This window comes from Pygocentrus nattereri, chromosome 7, assembly GCF_015220715.1.
Source record: "Pygocentrus nattereri isolate fPygNat1 chromosome 7, fPygNat1.pri, whole genome shotgun sequence".
Lineage (NCBI taxonomy): Eukaryota > Metazoa > Chordata > Actinopteri > Characiformes > Serrasalmidae > Pygocentrus > Pygocentrus nattereri.
In genome coordinates, this window is record NC_051217.1 from 47,338,933 (window position 1) to 47,345,972 (window position 7,040).

A 7,040-nucleotide genomic window follows, 5' to 3' on the forward strand; every position below is an offset into this window, starting at 1 on the left:
ACACACACACACAGAGCGCCACTTAGAGTCTAAACTCAGACTCCACTGTGACTGACAGAGGCCTGAGAAACTCAGCTGTTCAGAACTGCAGGGAAGCCTCCGTCCACCGGGAGCACGGCCGGCTGTGTCCGGCCTGACGGGCAGAGAGAGACTTCTACAGGAAGAAAGTATCCACCGTGGTCCGGTTCCTCGATCCGGTTCCTCGTAAAGGAACACTAAGAACAACAACACACTCCATCCACATGTTCACTCATTTATTTGTTTGTTTGTTTGTTTGTTTGCTGTCTGCAGGGCTGAGCGACAGATCTGGACTCTAAAGTTCTGCAGATCCATGAAACTCTACACTCACACTGCTATTTATTTCACTGTAGGGGTTTTTAACTGAAGGAGGAAGATTTGCTAACCAACACAAACGAACGCAAGATGAGAAGAATGAAAAGCCAAAGTTGATGAACGTTTATAAATTATAATCCTGAGTCTCGTCTGTATTTAATATCCACAGGTTTAAAACAGAAAGAAGAAGCATTAATGTAAAATGTTTATTTTTTACTGAATGAAGTCTGAATCTCCCAGAAGCTCAGTCGCGCCAGACGGAGGCAGAAACGATCCGCTGCTTCGGCTGTTTCTGCCAGCAGTGTGTCAAACTTCTGGATAACAGTGACTCACAATAATGACTCATTCTCTCAGATTATTGATTCCGTATCTCATGAGTTACTTTCTCTAAGTTTGATGTCGTTTTTGAAGTAAGGGCCAATGTTCTAAGAACGTTGACTTCGTAACTCAAAATAAGGTTCGTTTTCCTGAAAGTTCCGATCTTGCGGTAATGACTTTGAATTTGAATTGATTTGATTTAATGTTTGTAAAAATTACTGATGTTCTCAAACTGTTGACTTAACTCAAAATGACGACTAAGGATCTCAAAATATTGACTTGAAAGAAGACCGACTTGGCCGCAGGTCGAAACAGTGAAGTCAGTGTGAGAAGTCATCGCTTTGAGGCGCGAGTCAGAATGATTGGTGTGCTGCAGTCAGAAACAGCTGAGGGACAGTAAAGCCGGTGGTGTTTCTGCTCTGCGTGGTGTGAAGGTTCTTCTGTAGAATCTTCCTGTTGCACTGTAGAGGAGGCGTGTGGCGTGTATGGAAAGTGGGCGGGGCTAAGTGGTTGGGTGTGGGTGTGGGTGTGTGTGAACTCTACACAGCATGGCTTTCAATACGAGCAAAAATCTGTGAAAAAAAATCCCCAAGTTTTGGGCTTGAAGGACGTTTTTCCTCCCGGAGTTGTTTTGTATCTGGTTTATCCTACTGACAGACTGCCTTATTTTCTACAATATTTATACAGCTCACCCACTGTCGACCCACAGCGGACATCTGGAGTTTTTAATAACACCGTCAGAAAGTCACCTTAAAGTAAATCTCCATATTTTTGTATAGACTGACTTTTACACTGGAACAAACAGAGCAGAGGGAAGCGATCCGTCTGTGGACTGGAGCGTTGGGCGCAGCGCTCTGAACCGGCGGGACGCTCCCGTGTGGCCTGTGTGGGTTCGGTGCAGGTGTGCGCTCACCTGTGCGGACTCCTGAGTCCACACCTGGCTGCAGAGCGACATTGTGGAACGTTAGGAAGAGCTTTCCCAAACCCGCCGCCGATTCTGTCCTTAAACACCCGCCAGGATTTACTCTCTCAATCAGGGTTCGTTTTTTATTCTGATTCGATACTACAGCACAGAGGAAAGAAGAAATACTTAGAGAGAATAATATTGAAATTGATAATAAATAACGACAATGTGTATTTTGATGTGTGTGTGGCATTCTGCACTTTGATGGTCTGTGGATCTGATCACTGTGATAATATGGGAGTCGGATTCTTATTCTTTAGGAAATGATTCAGTTCATCATGAATTCTCTCATTTTCTCACAATTCAATTCAGTTTGATTCTGATTCTTTACGAATCAAATCAGCGCATCATGAATTCTCACATTCCACCACAACTCAATTCAGTTTGACTCTGATTCTTCAGGAGTCCATTCACTGTATGTCAAAATCCCTCGTTTCACTATGATTTGATTTGAATCTGATTCTTTAGAAAACAGTTAAGTGCATCCTAAACTCTCGCATTTTAAAATAAATTCAGTTTGGATCTTTTATCGATATGAATCATTTGAGGAACTATTTAAAAAGTAGTGGAATGTAAACAATACACTGTCACTGGGGTGGAACCATCTCGGTACCTTCAGTCAGGGAACATAACGGAACCATAATCCACTGAAATGATCTGTTCTAAGCTGGACTGACTCCACACCCCGCCTCGCCTCGCCTCCAGGCTTTTACTCTACTGCTCTGTTTTAAAACATTCGGTTATGAAAAGGAACAAATACCAACTTTTCACCTGGAGGAACTGATTTAAGCTCCACAGTCAGACCTTAAACCCACTTCTGGAGCCTTGGGGGACATTTACACTGTTTGGACCTTGATGAAGAAAATAGTACCTATGCAGAGCCTTCATTACTAACAGCAACGTGTTTTGTATTTTTATTTTTTTACTTTTATTTTGGATAAAATGAGTGGCTTCTGTATGATAACAGTGTAGAATGTTACTGTTTGCTCTGTTACAGTGAGCGGAGCGTGAGCTTTACGCTGTTACACCGCTATAAAGGTGAAAGTGCTGTAAAGTAGTTCAGTGTAAGGAGCTGACCTGCAGTCAGGATCTGGAACAGTTCAGTCAAATCAGATTAACCAGTGATGGTTCTAAAAAGAGTCTGTTAACGTAGCTGGAAGCAGCAGCAGCGATCTTGTTTATAGATAACAGTAGTTACGTTTACACGCAGCCTAATAATCCGTTACAAATCCAACTAATACCTCAATCGGAATAGAATACGTCCATGTAAACACCTCATTCGGAATAGTCCAGTCTGATTGAGGCCATTCGGAATAGTTTCTATCCGACTGATCGAGGTGGGTAATCCTGTGAATGATCCATTAAATAGAAGAATAATATCCGTGTAAACGCCTGTATCCGATTACATTCCCTATCGGAAAGTTTCAGTCCGTTCTGCATGAGCGTCGCGTCACAGTGAGAGTTTATACCGTTCAACACGGCGGAGCAGAAACTGGTCTGCAGAGGAGACGAAGTTCATGCTCTGATCTTTAAAAGACGGCGGTGGGACGGACGTCCAGCTTATGCGTCTCAGAGCACGACGTCTTCCTCTCGGCCTTCTTTAATAAGGACGTGTGAAGGACGTTTTCCTGAGTCTGACGTCATTTTAAAGCAGTTAAAAACACAATCGATGCTGGTTGTCATGGTAACGTCTACTCTAAGCGGTCCTCCACGCATGCTCGTCAATTAGTATTGAATTACTTGTAGTGGGCATGTAAACGAAGATTTTCCATCAGACAGTTGAGTAGAGTGAGAATAAACACCTCAGTCTGAATCTGTAAGCCAATTGTTTTAAATCGGATTGGCAAAAATCTTTGCATGTAAACACAGCCAGTGAGTGTCACCGCATGATGAAACCGTAGAATTCCAACTCTGCCATGTCTTCTGGGTTTATCAGACGCTAGGGGGCGCTCCCGAGAGAGTCCAAAATGAATGGAGCGTTTTGAGTAAAGTCATAGCTTATAAACACATTTTTAATGCACAACCCCATTTCCAGTGAAGTTGGGACGTTGTGTAAAACATAAATAAAAACAGAAAACGATGATTTGCAAATCCTTTTCAACCGATATTCAACTGAATCCACTACAAAGACGAGATATTTAATGTTCAAACTGATAAACTTCATTGTTTTTTGTAAATATTCCCTCATTTTGAATTTGATGCCTGCAACACGTTCCAGAGAAGTTGGGACAGGGGCGTGTTTCCCACTGTGTTACATCACCTTTCCTTTAACACTCAATCAGCGTTTGGGAACTGAGGACACGGATTGTTGAAGCTTTGTAGGTGGAATTCTTTCCCATTCCTGCTTGATGTCCAGCTTCAGCTGCTCAGCAGTCCGGGGGTCTCCGCTGTCGTATTTTGAGCTTCATAATGCGCCACACATTTTCAATGGGAGACGGTCTGGACTGCAGGCAGGCCAGTCTAGTACCCGCACTCTTTTACTACGAAGCCACGCTGTTGGAACACGTGCAGAATGTGGCTCGGCATCGTCTTGCTGAAATAAGCAGGACGTCCCTGAAAAAGACGCTGCTTGGATGGCAGCAGATGTTGCTCCAAAACCTGTATGTACCTTTCAGCATTAATGGGGCCTTCACAGATGTGCAGGTTACCCCTGCCATGGGCACTAACACCCCCCCCACCATCAGAGATGCTGGCTTTTGAACTTTGCGCTGAAAACAATCCGGACAGTCCTTTTCCTCTTTGGCCCGGAGGACACGACGTCCATGATTTCCAGAAACAGTGTGAAATGTGGACGCGTCAGACCACAGGACACTTTTCCACTCTGCGTCAGTCCATCTCAGATGAGCTCGGCCCAGAGAAGCCGGCGGCGTTTCTGGGTGGTGTTGATATGTGGCTTCGCTTTGCATGGCAGAGTTTTAACCTGCACTTGTAGATGGAGCGACAAACTGTGTTCACTGACAGTGGTTTTCCGAAGTGTTCCTGAGCCCATGTGGGAATATCCGTTACAGAATGATGTGGGTTTTTAATGCAGTGACGCCTGAGGGGTCGAAGGTCACGGGCATTCAGTGTTGGTTTTCTGCCTTGCTGCTTACCTGCAGAGATTTCTCCAGATTCTCTGAATCTTTTGATGATATTATGGACTGTAGATGATGAAATCCCTAAATTCCTGCAGTTGCACGTTGAGAAACGTTGTTCTTAAACTGTTGAACTATTTGCTCACGCAGTTGTTCACTAAGTGGTGAACCTCGCCCGTCCCTGCTTGTGAACGACTGAGCCTTTCAGGGATGCTCCCTTTATACCCAATCATGACACTCACCTGTTTCCAATTAACCTGCTCACCTGTGGAATGTTCCAAACAGGTGTTTTTGAGCATTCCTCAACTTTCTCAGTCTTTTGTTGCCCCTGTCCCAACTTCTTTGGAACGTGTTGCAGGCATCAAATTCAAAATGTGTGAATATTTGCAAAAAACAAAGTTTATCTGTTTGAACATTAAATATCTCGTCTTTGTAGTGGATTCAGTTGAATATTGGTTGAAAAGGATTTGCAGATCATCGTATTCAGTTTTTATTTATGTTTTACACAACGTCCCAACTTCACTGGAAATGGGGTTGTAAAAGAATTGCTTCATTTCCTGAACATAAAACATTTTAACACTGCTGTTATATTTAAGAGCTTTTCAACTCGAGTTATAGGAGTTTAAAACTGGGCCACATGACGTCAGAGAGCGCGAACAGCCAATGAGCTGCTCCGCTCACCCATCAATCATCACGCTCTAGCAGTAAAGCCCCGCCTCCTGCTGCCCGAAACCCGTTTACTGTAGAATAAAGGAAACACACAGGTGAGTTTTCTCTGCTGTTTTAGTGAAACTCGTCCTCCTGCTGTCTGAAATTAAAGGAAAGTTCTGGGTGATTAGAAACTATTTTAACTGTTCGGTTTTAGCCGTTGGGTTCCATTCACTCCCATTCAGTGAGGACTCACTCAGCGGCGCCCTCTGCTGTTCAGCAGTCCTGTTTCTGATATAACGGGGGAAATAGGAAGCGGCCAGGCTCCTCAGAAACCAGCTCTGACTGAACATCTCCACACACTGAGGAGAGTCTGTGATGGCTTAGGGTGTAGTTAGCACCATGCTAACTGTTGATGCTAACAGTCTTCATTTGCTTGTCTGCTTTGGCTTATAGCTCCAACTCTAAAGCTGAAGAACACAAACTCCAGACACCAAATGCATCTCGGCTGATCTGATTTCTGGCTGAACTGTTCACTGAGTTATTAATAAACCGGATTAGTTTCATATTTAGTGTGATGGTCTAAACAATGCAGTCCTAAAGTGGTTTAAACGGGATTAGCCACAGTAAGGCCCTGACCCACACGTTCTGGAGGATCCACCAATAAAACCAAAGACTCTGTGGAATCAGGTCTATCTACCATTTCACACTATATTTTTCTTCGTAACTTAGTTTTGATTAAGAAAAAGTCTGTTTATTTAGTTTTTTCATGTTTAACCCATTTATGTTTAACAGTTAAACTTACTAGGATGAAAAATGCCACAGAGCATCTGATCAGTCTGACATGTGGTCATCAGACATGCCTGTAGCCTGTCCCTGGCTGGAGCTGTGCCCTCAATTGTTAAAAACACCAGAAGGTCCAGCAGCAAAGCAGACAGGCAGACATCTCACACTGTGCTTGTTTTGGCCAGCAGAGGGGGCTGCTGCTCTCTGCTGACCATTTCTACCACTCGCTCACCTAGTTTTAGAGAACACCAGAGGACTTGTATAGAGAATGTCTTCTGGGTTTCTCAAACACTAGAGGGCGCTCCTGAGTGAGTCCAAAATGAATGGGTTGAAATGGAGCATTTGAGCAAAATCATCGTTTATAAATGCTGAAACACTTTTAAGGTGAAGCACACGTTCATTTCCTGAACACAGAGCAGCACAAAACACTTCCTCAGTGAAATATATAACGGGGGAAATAGGAAGAGGCCAGACTCCTCATAAACCAGCTCTGAGAACGCTGCTGAGTAAAACTCCACCACAAGCTCACAAGTGTCATGTAGGTCCACAGCATCACCGCAGACGTCTTTTCAGGACACAAGGTGGCTCAGGGGTTAAAGGTGGAGGGGTGGAGTTACGGGACTGAATCCCACTACCAGCTGATCGGTGGGCTCTGATTTATACAGACTGCTACTATATAGTCTATTTGAATGTATCATCATGAGATCCACAAACAGTGCATCACTTTAAATTGCGCCACCTTTTCAGCCCCATATGTGACATATGGCTTATAGCGTCACTGTCTGTCCAGAGCCAGAGCTGCCAAGGGGGGAGTTTAGGGGCTCTTTCTGTAGCCGCTGGACTCTTTCTGTAGCCGCTGGACTCTTTCTGTAGCCGCTTAGCTCTTTCTGTAGCCGCTGGACTCTTTCTGTAGCCGC

At 44.1% G+C, this 7,040-nt stretch overlaps 1 protein-coding gene across 1 annotated transcript in view; it reads left to right on the forward strand.

Moving 5' to 3' along the window:
* The window catches only part of pde8a (phosphodiesterase 8A), an 83,347-nt gene extending 81,553 nt beyond the window's left edge, over positions 1–1,794 (forward strand). The window contains exon 22 of the mRNA XM_037539929.1: positions 1–1,794. This exon is cut by the window's left edge and continues 270 nt beyond it. The gene's annotated coding sequence lies outside the window, so the exon portion shown is untranslated.
* Positions 1,795–7,040: the final 5,246 nt, after the last annotated feature.